Source organism: Schistocerca serialis, chromosome 4 (assembly GCF_023864345.2).
Source record: "Schistocerca serialis cubense isolate TAMUIC-IGC-003099 chromosome 4, iqSchSeri2.2, whole genome shotgun sequence".
Taxonomy (NCBI): Eukaryota; Metazoa; Arthropoda; class Insecta; order Orthoptera; family Acrididae; genus Schistocerca; species Schistocerca serialis.
In genome coordinates, this window is record NC_064641.1 from 749,192,451 (window position 1) to 749,208,832 (window position 16,382).

The following is a 16,382-nucleotide window of genomic DNA, read 5'->3' on the forward strand; positions in this document are numbered from 1 at the left end:
TTGTGAGTACATAGTTTTGTTTATACGTAGATTGGGAAGTAAATTTTGGTTAATTTCAGACAGAAACAAAGACAGACAGCAACTTAACAAATATCAGCTCTCATCATTTACACACCAGCTGATGCGTGTACATGTATGGAGTTAAATTGACGTCCGGCCATTTCTTCCAGCTGCTTTACTTTTTTCCACAGGCAGAGTACATGCAGATGTGGATGCAGATGGTTCCTTTGAAAATACGCGAATAGGCTGGGGTGATCTCATTGCTCGTCACTGTACAATCGGTTAATGTGCCCCACCTCTCAAATTCTTGTTGTCGACGGGACACAACGCCTGATGAACATGAATAAAACACTTCCGGTCCTTATCTCCCTACCGACCTAATATTAATGATGGAAATTTTTTCCACCACCACAATTCGAACTTTTGCAGGCGCAGCGCAGCACCGCGCAACCGTGAGTTATCGATCTCGAAATGAAATATCTGTATGTGGGAGTGTTTGAGGGCTCGTCACAACCCTGCAACACTCGACCGCTCACGGGTGGGCTACGTGAGGCGTAGACGCACTTCCTTACTGTAAACTCAGATCCGCACAGCAAGATAACCTCTTCGCCGTGAACAGTGGAGGAGCCACAGTAATCTGCTGATTAATAACCCCGTTCTCAGCATTATCACCCAGCCTTACGTTCGACGGGAGCGAACAGCGAAATTAATTTGCCACTACAGGGTTGCGTGGGTTAGGTGAGCATCAAAACCGCAGCATCCAGTGCGTGCTAATATAGGAGTTGCGTTTTCAACACTGCTCATCATCTACTAACCATGTGGCAGATGTGAAAGTGCGCAGTAATCTGGTAAAAAGTAGCTTAAGCAAAACACATATAATCCCTTTTTTTGCAAACGTGAAATGGTCCATTAATGTCACATAATGTCTGTGGTTAATCACTAATAACAAATATATCATGTTATTCTGAATGGAGTGTGTCTGTTGTACCGTCATCGTGATAATCGTTAGGATAAAGGAACAAGAAGGTATAAAGAACTTAAATTATCTTTAACGTGGTGGAAAAAGGATAAAAATCAGATTATGCTTATCCATTATTGAATTTTAGAACCGAGACTGTATATTGAATGTAAATAAGTTATACAAAACTGCAACCAGTCACTTTTTTGAATAATTATGTTTCATCCCATGAACCGTATTTCGAACCTTTTCAGGTTCATCTTCAGATGGTTTCAAGAAGTTACATCATTACTGTTAGCATAATGCTAGGTGCTGGCTCTACGACAAAAAAAAGCTAATATTTGCCCTTATATCGACTCTTAATACATGTAAAGAAGAACAAATTACATCTCTGTGCAGATTAGGCCTATGTAATATCTTTCTGTCACGCACAGTTGTTAAGCGCATGTTGGATGCTGAAAAAGTCTCGCTGTTGGAGCGTAAATTAATATAGTTTGTGTGGAAGTGTGTGTGGTGATATAACAACTGGACATTAAAATGGCGGCAGAAATATGGACACTAACCGAAAAAAGCCGCCTATACTTCCGCAGTAAGTAAAAAACTAAATTTACATCCATATCGACAAATAAGCTATTGTAATGGCGATACATTAAAGTGTGTTCCATCTTTTTGTCATAGAGCCAGCACCCAGCATTGTGTTAACAATAATCATGTAACTTCCTGAAACCATCTGAAGACGAACATAAAAAGGTTCGAAAAACCGGTTCATGGAATAAAACATAATTATTCAAAAAAGTGACTGGTTGCAGTTTTGTGTAACTTATTTACATAGGATAAAAATCAGTTTTAAACTGGCCTATATGTTGCCAAAAGGTGCTTTTTAAGGAAAAGGAAAATACCCTGTCTTCATTCAATGATCTGTCAGTATCAGTACAATGATACTAACCTTCAACTATCTTTTTCTAAGATCTCAGTGAACTTAAGAACTAACATTGGTAGATGAAAAACATACAGAGGCTAGTGTTAAGGAAATTGTTGTAACGATGAGAGTCTGTAGGCACAACGTTGTGTCTTCGAAGTTCTAATCTGTGATGACGTCGCTGTTTTTTACCTTGGCCGGGAAATCACGTTTTTGTGCTTTATGACCAGCTCCAGCAAAACATATGGATCAGTCATGTGATCATTGATTATACGAAGGAAAGTGGAAGTGGTGTATGAGAGGCTAGCTGATACTACATTGAGATAACAAAAGTCATGTCATAACGATGTGCACATATACAGATGGCGGCAGCATCGCGTACCCACCGTATGTAAGGCCAATGCATTAGCGCAGCTGTCATTTTTACTCGAGTGATTCATCTGAAATGTTTCCGCTGTGATTGTGGACGCACGACGGGGATTTGCGGACTGTGAACGCGGAATGGTAGTTGAAACTAGACGCATGGAACATTCTATTTCGGAAATTGGTGGCCATCCCAATATTCCGAGATCCACAGTGACGTGTGTGTGCCAAGAATATCAAATTTAAGGCATTACCTCTCACCACGGACAACGCAGTGTCCGACGGTCTTCACTTACAACCGAGAGCAGGGGTGTTTGCGTAGAGTCGGCAATTCTGACAGAGAAGCAACACTACGTGAAATAACCAAAGAAATCAATGTGAGAGAAACGAAGAATGTATCCGTTAGGAAATTTGGCATTAACGGGCCATTACAGCAGACGACAGACGCGAGTGCCTTTGCTAGCAGCACGGCATCGCCTACAGCACTTCTCCTGGGCTCGTGACCATATCGGTTGGACCCTAGACGACTGGAAAACCGTACCCTAGTCAGAGAAGCCCTTATTTCCATTCGTAAGAGCTGATAATAGGGCTGGAGTGTAGCGCATACCCCCACGTAGCCATGGATCCAAGTTGTCGACAATAAACATTGCAAGTGTGGCGTGTGTTTACATGGAATGGACTAAGTCTTTTGGCTATGTTCGGCTACATGAGGACCATTTGTAGCCAATCATGGGCTTCATGTTCCCAAACAACGACGGAATTTTTATGAATGGGAGTACGCCATACCACCGTGCCACAATTGTTCGACATTTGTTTGAAGAACTTTCTGGACAATTCGAGCTAATGATTTGGCCATCGAGATCATCCGGAATAAATCCCATCGGACATTTATGGGACATAATCGAGAGATGCACAAAATCCTGCAGCGGCAACACTCGCAGTTAACGGACGGCTATAGAGGTATTATGGCTTAGTTTCCTGCAGGGGCATACAGGGTGTCCAGAAAAGGGCTCCTTGATCTCAAAATTAAATATCTCGAAAACAAATATCGATAGAGGAATGCAGTAAACGGTATGTTTATTGTGAAAGCTGCAAAAAGTTTATACAGCAGTTTGAAATAATAGTTACAATAGCTGCTAACAGATGGCGCTGTAATCGCCATACGTAATGCCTAGTATAAATAGTGATCCGAAGCCCAGAGCGATCAGTTGCACTATTGATACGTGAAAGGAGGTTAGCGTACCGAAGGAAGAGATTAAAACCATATACTCCATTGAACAACGCGTTTTTCTAGTGCTAGAGTACCACATGTTAGGAGAGAGTCCTACGGCAACAAGGCGAAGTTTTCAAGCACGATTTAATATTCCAAAAGGACCCGATGCGAAAACCATTCGCACGCTCTTCGCAAAATTTCAACGAACAGGCAGCGTAACTGATGATCTAGTGGGGCAAGTTGGCCGCAAGAAAACCGTAGTTACGCCTGAAAATATCGCCACAGTTTCTGGAATTATTCAGCGAAATCCAATGTCATCCGTCCGTAGAATTGCATCTGAGACTGGTTTGAAGCGTTCCAGCACGCAGGAAATATTGAGAAAGATCCTACACATGTTTCCATTCAAAATTCAAACGCATCAGGCCATACCCGTACGAGCTGTGCAACAAAGGGTTGCCTTTGCTAATCAAATGCTCACAATGATTGATAGTGAAGGATTTGATGTTGGCTGCATCTGGTTTACAGATGAAGCACACTTCCACCTGAATGGATACGTGAATAAGCAGAACTGGCGATTTTGGGGCTCCGAAAAGCCATATTGGTGTGAAGCGAAACCCCTGTATTCTCCTAATGTTACTGTGTGGGCTGCAGTACGCAGCAGAGGCATTATTGGCCCTTTTTTCATTCAAGAAACGGTCACTGGTGCACGCTACGTTGCAATTTTGGAACAATTTGTCGCCACACAGCAAGCGTTAGAGGATAGACCACGTACTGAATGGTTTATGCAAGATGGAGCCGGACCACATGGGACCGAACAAGTGTTTCGCTTTCTTGAGGAATACTTCGGGAATCGAGTCATTGCTTTGGAATATCCCAAATTTACTGGTAGGCATGGATTGGCCTCCATATTCACCGGATTTGACTCCCTGTGACTTTTTTTTGTGGGGCACAGTGAAAGACACGGTCTACCCGAAGCATCCCGCCACGCTGGACGAGCTTGAATCGGCGATCTCTGTGGCATGTGAATCCATTTCGGTTGAGACACTACGAAATGTGTTGGCGAATTTCATTCTTCGTTTGCGCCACCTCTGTAGTGCCAATGGTGAACATTTTGAAAACATTGTGATGTGATTGTTTGCAATGATTGTTTTCATACGATTATTTCACTTATGTATGCTGATATGAGCTGTACAGCGTACAGTGCCATCTGTTAGCAGCTTTTGTAACTATTATTTCAAACTGCTGTATAAACTTCTTACAGCTTTCACAATAAACATACCGTTTACTGCATTCCTCTATCGATCTTTGTTTTCGAGATATTTAATTTTGAAATCAGGGAGCCCTTTTCTGGACACCCTGTACAACGACCATGCCGCGTCGAGTTCCTGCACTGTCGGGCAAAAGGAGGCTCGACACGATATTAGAAGGTGTCCCATGACTTTTGTCATGTCAGTGTATATGGGGACAATGTCAGGTGTGCTTAGTGAGTGTTAAGGTAGTACAACAAGGTTTAAGTTCAGTAGGACTGGAAACAGTAGTGGGACGAGTTGGAGTGGAATTAAACAATGATACGTACGCGGGAGAAAGTGAAATGGGCGTGGTTCTGTGAGTTTGACCTGGCAGCAATAAGGTGAAATACCGATTGGGCAACCAGTGTGATTTGTTGAAAGATGTGGTCCGTTTTAAAAAAAATGTTCAAATGTGTGTGAAATCTTATGGGACTTAACTGCTAAGGTCATCAGTCCCTAAGCTTACACACTACTTAACCTAAATTATCCTAAGGACAAACACACACACCTATACCCGAGGGAGGACTCGAACCTCCGCCGGGACCAGCCGCACAGTCCACGACTACAGCTCCCTAGACTGCTCGGCTAATCCCATGCGGCCCATTTTAAAAGGGGCAATATTTTGAAATACAATGGGAAAAATATCATAATTTCAGTGGTGGGAGCGGTATTGTCTCATGCCATTGAATCTTTGATCAGGTTGGGACAAAAAGAGACAATTGGTTATGTAATGCGATGATATACGCTGGGAAGAAGTCTACTGATCTAGCGTTGTCAGGGTTCAGTGAGCCGTTGTCTGCTCATGGGCTGCGTTTGTTCAAATGGTTCAAATGGCTCTGAGCACTATGGGACTTAACTACTGAGGTCATCAGTCCCCTAGAACTTAGAACTACTTAAACCTAACTAACCTAAGGACATCACACACATCCATGCAGTAGGCAGGATTCTAACCTGCGACCGCAGCAGTCGCGCGGTTCCAGACTGTAGCGCCTAGAACCGCTCGGCCACCCCGGCTGGAGCTGCGTTTCTACTCCAACTGCTGTGTAGGTTTCTACTGAAATTTTCGGCCAAAGTTCCTTACGGAAATTGGTTACTCAGTCGATCGAGATTTTTTATGGTAGGATAACTTACCTGAAGTAAGATTGGGTTTAGGTCATGAAGTAGGTGTTGACGATGCAGGTACCGATGTGGCTGATGTGACTGTAACAGATGCAGGTTGAGAGTGCTGTGTTGATGGCTGGTGAAAATTAAACTAGTGGTGCTGTTACTAGATTGTGCTGTTGGGTGGTGGTGCTGAAATGGCGTTGACAGGTGTAATGAAGCCTGGTCACTTGGCATAACGGCGGCGGAAACTGAAAAAGCAGGTTGATTTGCTATGACAAATTTTCTTTTTTATTATTACGAACGGTCTCGGTTCTCTTGGACCTAGCAACCTGAGAATCATGGGCAGCGCTTAACAGCTTTTAAATACACATTGCTACGATGAGGTTGAAAAATCAGTTGGAAACAAAGCTTGACCTAGGTTTGGATATTTGTAAAAATATGTCCTTCAGGAAGAGTGGGCACTGTTTTTAAAACTTTAAACTTAATGTCCGTATACTATTTTAAAACTTCAAAAACAGGGCACAGTCTTTTCGTCGAAGATATACAAATATCGAAACCTAGGTCAAGGACTAATCAAGCTTTGTTTGCAACTGGCTGGCTGATTTTTCAACCTCTTCAGGTTTACACAGTTGCTGTTTCGCAGCCTTATTTAAGGTTTTGAAACATTACGCTTAGTTAGAATCGTGACATGTGGGAGTTGTTAGCAGGACAAATTAATCTACAGGGGCCACTGTTCAGACTGCTTTATTATATAAACCATGCAAGAAATTCAATAGTTCTCATTTGACGACATCTGAATATTTTATGCTTTATTGTATAAATCATGCAAGAAGTTCAGTTTATTAATCCGTTACGTTCAATGGTCCTCATTTGAGGACATCGGAATATTTTATTAATACAAAAATTAATTTTGTAATCGTACATTCCTAGAGGAGCCTGCGAAAATGGAATGGCATGCTAATAATATACAAACCGAATCTATTCCGAAGAACAATTTCAGTTCATCAGCCGTATTTGTTGAAGCTAGTTGGTTCATGATGAGTGTGCAGAAATAACTAATTTAGATACTCTTCTTTTATACAGTTGACGAGTCCCTTAATTATTTATTAACTATAATATAAACATATATTTTCATAACGGATTAATAATTTTATTCATAGCTGTAATTTACAAACAACGTTTTAGTGGTAATGATTTATTGCCAGGTGAATAAATCTCTGCTTCAATGTAATTTTTAAACGTCAGTCTTCGTTGAGGTATGTCAAAGGATAGGGGAAGTAAAAATAGAGAAATGAACAGCAACTTTTCAAAAGATATAGCACAATACACCAGAAAAGTTGATGATCACATACTTCAAGCCGATGTCGATAACCTAACCGATGAAGAAGGGATTTAGGGCAAAAGGACTGAAATACTTTGTGTTCCAGATATTGCACGTGCTTTTGAAATGCAAAGATATGTAGATAAAGAAGAAGAAGGTGACAATATATAATTTCAATCCTATGAACGGCTTCGAAGAAAAAGAAAAGGGATTGCTCCAGACTGGTTATATCATCCTACAGCAGCGACCGAATAGACGTGAAATTAAATAAAAATATAAGGGCATTCAAGTCAAAAATTCTAAATCTGCGACCCTCTCCCCTCCCCCCGAGCCCAGGAGATGAAATATGTCATAACGACCGAGAAGAATGATTTGGGAGAGAAGGGTGACTCACGTCGAAGCGTGCAGAGAAACACCGGCAAGTGTGTCATTGACTTTATTGCATCGAAGGTACACAGCTGGCCCTCCGCTATTGCAGTTGCTGGCGCTTGGTCAGCGCCAATGCCAATGCCGGTATCTGCCGCATGGACATCCTGTCGACCAGATTTGTAAACGTAGCGGGCACGGCTAAGAGGCCGCCGCGTGAGTTGGCTGTGCCCACGACACGGCTGACTGCTCCCTCAAGCCCAACTCGTGGATACCATGCAGAGCGCCGAAGGGAAACAGCCGTCCGCCGTCATTGTAGTGAGCCTTAGCGGCTCTGGCCTTCCACCCAGGGAAGCTTGGTCAGCGACTACACCCAGGAGGCCGCGAGTTCGTTCCCCGGCCCCGCCCCTGCGGTCGGTAGCTTGTAGTCCGCCGGACTATGTCACCTAGAGAGCGGGGAGAGCAACAGCCCTCTCGTTCCTCACGCCGGTGCAGATCCAAGGTGCGGCCTTCCCCCCACAGCTATGGCGCGTCAGTGCAGTGGAGATTGGTGATAATTTCAGCGGACCTGTTGGTCGCCGGTATTCATCACCATAGGTCGTCGTGGTTGGCCTGCAGCTTAATCACTCGTCATTCTTTCCGGTTCTAGACGCGGACAGAACGTCGACACGACTGCCTGATTTGAGCGATGCCCTGATTATTTCACACTTGCTTACAGTGCCCACCGGGCCGCGCCTTTTCGCCTGCGAGCAGTCTCGTAATAATGCCTTGCACAATCGTTTGCTAAATATCAACATCACACGCGCCTGCCGTCCGATATGACAATCGGTCCCCTAACTACTATCTTCCAGCCAGAGCTGCGCGAAATTTACAAGAATTCTCTAAATCCACACCTGCGTTGTGTTTCACAAGAATGATAGTTGCTTAATCTGCGTTTGCTCGTTTTCTTCGAGGTGATTCATAATGTTCAAACACATTTGCCATAGGTCTAACCTTCCACTTTAGATACATACACACATCAAAAAAAGTTTTGCATCACCCCAGTTCCCAACTCCTGAAGATAGACGTTGACCTGTGGATATTGTATTACAGACACAGACCCATTGACTGCTCAGAGATGTCACTAAACCAGCCCAAAGATGTAAACAACCATGCATAGGCAGCGCCTATTAGACGGAGGGGTCCGACAGCCGATCAGTTTCAGCCATTCCACCAGGAAGGAGTTCTGTAATTCAACGATGCTTATACGCTCAATACTGCGGTTCGATTGCGTCCGCGTTGTTACTTTGTGCCAGGAAGGGCTTTCAACAAGGCAAGAGTCCAGGTGTGTTACGACTCAAACTGTGCGCAATAGGTTTCATGACGCGCAACTTCACTTCCGACGTCCATGGCGAGGTCCATCTTTGCAACCACGACACCATGCAGCACGGTACAGATGAGTCCAACAACGTGCCGAAAGGACCGCTCAGTATTGGCATCACGTTCTCTTCACCGAGGAGTGTCGCATATGCCTTTAACCAGACGTGTTTGGAGGCAACCCGGTCAGGCTGAACGCCTTAGGCACACCGTCCAGCGAGTGCAGCAAGGGAGGTTCCCTGCTGTTTTGGGGTGGCATTATGTGGGGCCGACGTACGCCGCTGGTGGTCATGGAAGGCACCGTAACGGCTGTACGATACGTGAACGCCATCCCCCGACCGATAGTGCAAACATATCGGCAGCATATTGGCGAGGCATTCGTCTTCATGGACGGCAGTTCTGGCACCCATCGTTCACATCTTGTGAATAACTTCCTTCAGGATAACGACTGCAATCATATCGGCAGCATATTGGCGAGGCATTCGTCTTCATGGACGGCAGTTCGGGCACCCATCGTTCACATCTTGTGAATAACTTCCTTCAGGATAACGACTGCAATCATATCGGCAGCATATTGGCGAGGCATTCGTCTTCATGGACGGCAGTTCGGGCACCCATCGTTCACATCTTGTGAATAACTTCCTTCAGGATAACGACTGCAATCATATCGGCAGCATATTGGCGAGGTATTCGTCTTCATGGACGGCAGTTCGGGCACCCATCGTTCACATCTTGTGAATGACTTCCTTCAGGATAACGACTGCAATCATATCGGCAGCATATTGGCGAGGCATTCGTCTTCATGGACGGCAGTTCGGGCACCCATCGTTCACATCTTGTGAATAACTTCCTTCAGGATAACGACTGCAATCATATCGGCAGCATATTGGCGAGGCATTCGTCTTCATGGACGGCAGTTCGGGCACCCATCGTTCACATCTTGTGAATAACTTCCTTCAGGATAACGACTGCAATCATATCGGCAGCATATTGGCGAGGCATTCGTCTTCATGGACGGCAGTTCGGGCACCCATCGTTCACATCTTGTGAATGACTTCCTTCAGGATAACGACTGCAATCATATCGGCAGCATATTGGCGAGGCATTCGTCTTCATGGACGGCAGTTCGGGCACCCATCGTTCACATCTTGTGAATAACTTCCTTCAGGATAACGACTGTAATCATATCGGCAGCATATTGGCGAGGCATTCGTCTTCATGGACGGCAGTTCGGGCACCCATCGTTCACATCTTGTGAATGACTTCCTTCAGGATAACGACTGCAATCATATCGGCAGCATAATGGCGAGGTATTCGTCTTCATGGACGGCAGTTCGGGCACCCATCGTTCACATCTTGTGAATGACTTCCTTCAGGATAACGACTTCGCTTGACTAGAGATGAAACCTAGCGAACATGCCTGGGATAGATTGAAAAGGGCTGTTTATGCACGACTTGACCCACCAACCACTCTGAGGGATCTACGCCGAATCGCTGTTGAGAAATGAGACAATCTTGACCAACAATGCCTTGATGAACTTGTGGATAGTATGCCACGTCGAATACAGGCATGCATCAATGCAATAGGACGTGCTACTGAGTATTATAGGTACCGGTGTGTACAGCAATCTGGACCACCACTGCCCGCATCTCGTGGTCGTGCGGTAGCGTTCTCGCTTCCCACGCCCGGGTTCCCGGGTTCGATTCCCGGCGGGGTCAGGGATTTTCTCTGGCTCGTGATGGCTGGGTGTTGTGTGATGTCCTTAGGTTAGTTAGGTTTAAGTAGTTCTAAGTTCTAGGGGACTGATGACCATAGATGTTAAGTCCCATAGTGCTCAGAGCCATTTGAACCATCAGCCTGGAGCACCACCTCTGAAGTTCTCGCTGTATGATGGTGCAATGTGTGGTTTTCGTGAGCAATAAAAGGGGTGAAATTATGTTTATGTTTAATCCAATTTTATGTACAGGATCCGGATCTCTCGGAACCGAGGTGATGCAATTTTTTTTATGTGTGTTTATAGCCTGTCAGTCGATATCGAGGTTTAGCTATTTTTCTGTACTTATATGTAGCAAGACAAGTACCTCTCATCTAATGTGAACTCTAACACTTTTTAGAAGTATTTTAAATTTTAAACGCTGGGGATTTTCAAATGTTTTCGGAGTTGATCACTAGGACTATAATAGTCTCAGCTGTGGTGGGGCATTACTTTGACTTTTACACTGTTACTTCCGGTCTCCTATAGAAATCATTATCAAGACGGAATGAAGACTCGTTTCACCTTTCAAAACATTTATGTACAGCTCACACACAATCACCTACCTGGGTAGCAGCCTCTGATGTGTAGTGCAACTCTGACCCTTTTAGGGGCTTTCTAGAGTTCTCAGAACTTTGCCGTCAATCTAGGCAGTCGCAGCCTAGCTAGTCACAGAAATTTCGATGCCTTTGCCTCAGGTCTTCCATTCTTCTCAGTACCGAGGAGTCACGATCAGTGCTGTTGACAATTCTGCAGATTATGAGCTTTGCTGGTATTCCATGCGCAAGGCTGATTTTCAAAAAATCTTGGTGCTATTCGATGGAAAGAGCCAAGTATGTTCTAGGAGTCCAAACGATAGGCACTGCCTGTCTCGATACATTTCCAGTGGAGGTGGCACGCTGATGACTGAAAGTGGCGGGCGGAATATTTGCGCCAATGCAGTGAGGGTGAGTGCCGATGCCCCTTAGGATGTGAAGTATTTATATTTGTTATATATGGTAAACAGCAAGCTTATGTTGTTATGCGAAGCATTTCATTATATCACGTATACTGATTACGCTACTGCGAAAACCAGTTATCAGTCATTCGATGAACCGTTGCACGTGTGATGGCAGAGAATGAAGAACTTCTTAAAATTTTTTCTGCCTAAAAACCTTTCGTCCAGGCTCCTGAAAGTTAGCTGAAAATTAAAAGTAGGGTGACTAATGTATTACATAATTTCTGGTAAACAGTGATAGTGACAAGTCAATACGCAGAACTTGACAGTGGAGAAGATGAGGAAAAAAGAAACCATGACAAACTCTAAAGTTAAACAGATACTGTAAAAACGTAATACAGCAGGAAACCCACACCATGTGGTAAGAAGCCATAACATAAAAAAAACACTGATGATGCTGCAACTGCAGTGAAACATGCGTGGGACAAAAAACAAAATGGTGTTTTGCTAAAGGTGGACCCCATCCAAAAACATATGTATTGCTAAAGCAAACACAGACAAAAGAGCTTTAACCCGAAGATTATTATATAATTTCAAAAGATCCGAAAATATGTGGGAGAACCTGTTCCAAAATTGCAAAATTTCTTCCTGAATTTATATTTTCAACAACATATCACGACACAATAAAGTATAAAAGACATTATCAGAATTTTTCTATTTGTTAACAACACATTCCTTTTCCCAGTGTGGTAATATAACGGCAATTTGACATAAAATTTCTGCAGTATCTATGCTGCACTATCAGTATAATGGTGTAAGATTTGTCCACAAAACATCGAGCTCAAATTCCCTGTTAGATAAGAGATTGAGAAATAATTTCTAAGCAGTCTCAATCACATTGGCACTCTCGTCTGAAAAGCGTTATAATATTCATGCATTTAGGATTCCATTCGTCCATCACCTGGAATTTTTCTTTCCTACCCACAGATCTTATTTTTGGCAATAGAAAAAACACACAGTAATATTTTTCTCCTCCGAATCGGGGGGTCCAGCTTGAATTATTGCGGGCTATAAATCTTCCGCGAGTGTTTACACAGCTCTGCCCACGGATCTGCAGCGCACTGAAATTTCTACATTGATCGCTAAGAAACGAATACATCGCATTTAACAGCACAGATGAGATCATATATATTAACCCATTTTCATTCGTTAAAGTGTAAACAATTGAAACGGTGAAACGAGAACTTCTCAAAACATGTCGTACACGACCATCCTTTGCAGAAGAGAAAAACATTCCCTGAGGGAAACATGTTAAATATTCCTAAAAGGTAATCATAAAGTCAATCTGAATAACACTAACACTATTACGCCGTTGCAGCCATATATATCTTTCCTGTATTTTATTTGCCTTTAACACATTGTAGCACGTGACATCATAAGACAGCATACGTTGAAATGTGACGGAGATAGTTTGTAGACATGAGGACAAAAGTGCTATAAGATAGGCTTTGAATTATCAGAAAAACTACACACAATCTAACTAAAAAATACTCTAACAAGAAACTAAAATCCATCGTTATTTTGAGAAGTAACCTATACGTTTCTCGTTTTAAATGGTGATACTGTTTCAGAAGCCCATTGACATGCTTCTAGGAACTTTGATCACTTACAGAGAATACTTTGGTTAAGGAGCTTACTTATTTTAATCCCCAGGTTACGAAATACATTAAAGAGTGAAGTGCACTGCTCACAATACGCAAAGCGGCGTTGATAAATGTTTTGTTGTTCCGCTTCTATATCTTCGATGAATGTTGAATGGAAGGGACATGTAAAAAACTCTCAATTTAAATAGCAGCTTCAGCTTGCTTCTATCGGGAGATATTCACATCACAGCAGACACACATACACTCATTTTTAATGGAACGACATACTCTTTTTAAAAGTATTCGAAAGCACATACAAATACAATGCTGCAACATTTGTTAATGTTGATCGTTAAACGCATCACAAAAGTAGTTCATAAATGTGTCACAATTCATAGGCTAGTTTGTTATGGTGTAAATATCGCCAAACAGGGTTCTTGTGAAATGTCCTGGCACTGTATCCAGTACTTCGACTAAAGGTTTTCTGACAGCACACGCTAAGAGGGTTCATGAGTTAAACGACAGACACTATGAAAAAAGAAAAACACCACCCACTGTAGCCGACCGGTGTGGCCGTGCGGTTAAGGGCGCTTCAGTCTGGAACCGCGTGACCGCTACGGTCGCAGGTTCGAATCCTGCCTCGGGCATGGATGTGAGTGATGTCCTTAGGTTAGTTAGGTTTAAGTAGTTCTAAGTTCTAGGGGACTGACGACCACAGTAGTTAAGTCCCATAGTGCTCAGAGCCATTTGAACCACCCACTGCACACATAAAAAACACTTTATTTCATTTCAGCAGACGCCTTTGCGACCCAAGTCATTAACAAGCTCACAGGATGGGACTGTTTACTTGCGTTCACCAGGAAATGAATCGTCTATCGATGGATCATTTCTGCTTGAACATTCCTTGCACGTTGATAAATACACAGCCGAGGTGAAGCTAGACACGCTATCTGTGTGAGGCGAATGTTACGGAGATGCCATCAAAACAGTACAATAGTATACGTTTATCCATCCTGACGCCAGTATACGACGCTCCAGGCCCTTGCACGAATTATTAGGACACTAATGGCAACTGGGAGCCTGAACGTCAACCATAGAAGGAGAAGAAAGAACACACGTCGAAGCTGCCCTGGCTACGACGCTCATGAATCGACATGGTGGCACGACTTTTTACTAAATTGCGACTGAGACAAGAAACTCGCCTGCTCCAGGTCGCACGGCGTTGTGGTTGTGGCACAGTTTCTCGCGCTGTGAGAGGGGTGTGGTGGGGAGCGGGAAGGTAGTCCTGCCATATGCTCACTTTGGCATGGCGCATATGTACAGTCGTAGCATTGACCATCCGTAAAATACAGCCTTACAGAATACTGAATTTCATTGGCACTGAGTAGGGTTTCGTTTAACGCCATTTGAGGGCTCCATCTGTTTTCGTTAGTACATAATAAATTTCAATTACATACATCTGCATACTTTCCTGTTTTGTTCATTCTTTCGTCAAGAACAGTGCATCGTTCAATAACAGATGAGCCATTAGGCACTGGGATTATATCTTCTGCCTCCACAATGTTTTCAGATCGTAAGAAGGGACATTCGATTCATGGTGAGCATACTGAATGAGGAAGTAAGGTATACTGTAAAATCATGTGATCTAGAAGCAATGCTGGAAAGTAAAACAAGTTTATCTACTTGCTGCCTATCATGCTGACGTATCGCTACGATCTGTTACAAAAAGTCGAAAAGACGTAATTTCCACAAGTATGACCCCTTTATGTTCCTACCAAAAAACGTCCAAGATATGAAGTACTTTAAGTTTCATTATCATTACTTGCATATCGATGTGATAAGAGTCATACTACGTACATATGGATATCAGATTTCCACTGCAAGCTAGAAACATTCGAGATGCCCTCACGAATAACAATGTTTTAATCGGCTCGTCGTGACGAGAAAAAGCATTTCAGTGGTCAGCATTAATAAACTAATTATACAACAAGCTACATAAATTAAGTAGTGGTCGGTATTATTCCAAAAGTATGAATATCGTGAAAGAGTGTGGTGACTTGATATACTTAATTTGTTGAACTGCATTGCTGACAAAGGCAGATCTACTTTTATGACAGTGTTTTTCGAAAGACGTGAACTCTTCCTCTCAGGAAGCACATTTGGCTAGCTTCCGCATTTCTGTAGCGCGCATTATTCTCAGCTACTGACGATGCACTGGCCATTGTGTTTGAGACGCGTCAATTGTTCACGTTTCTCAATAACAACTGTTTTATTCGCGAATCAGTCACTGTCAGTTTTGCAAGCCTTTGTTGAGTTACCAGCATCTGGCATGTGCGTGTCATTCCGCCTGAAGGGTACGCTCGGCATTATTTTAATACTGCTCAGATGAAGAAAAGAAATAAAATCGTATGGTAATTTTCCATTCCAGTGGTTCAGTGTTAAAAATACGATAGGTTACTTGGATTCAACCAAAATTCTAACAAGTTTGGCCAATTATTTTTATGTGAATTGTTAACCTTCTCATTCGAAGAAGTAACACCATTCATAAACGGCCACATTTCTCATGTTGACAGGTTCAGTTGCACTTCTTTAGTCAAAACACATTATAATTAGCACAAACTCATTTTTGCAGTAGCTATTGTGACAGAATTCTGAAACGGGATGTCTCAAACGAGTAACTGGGGACCAGAGACCTCAATAGCTTGCGAAAAACCTCATTGTGTCGGTTTGTGGTAAGAAGAGTAGGAATTTCGTATTCATTTTCAAACTAGAAAACTCTTGTCTTAGTAGCTGTCTATATCTCTTAAAAAGTGAAGTGATAAAAATAAAATAGTAAGTACAATTTCAGATATATGGCCATAGATAAGGAAGTACAGAATGTTTACAAACTGGGAAAATAGTCGCCTTGTGTACCGTCATTCACCAAAACCTTGTTTCGACGTTTCAAGTGGTTTAAGAGATATGAGGGATGTTGTGAATATTTTATTCTCGCGAGCATGAGGTCGGGAGAGAGGGTTCATTTTTTCGAGATCGGACACGGTAAAGACCTCCTCCCAAGTCTAAAGAAAAGTTAGCTAAATTTCATATACAACAACATATGGAGTAATAAGCACCAAACGCAAAATTATAGCGATCCCTATTTTCCATTACAAACTTTAA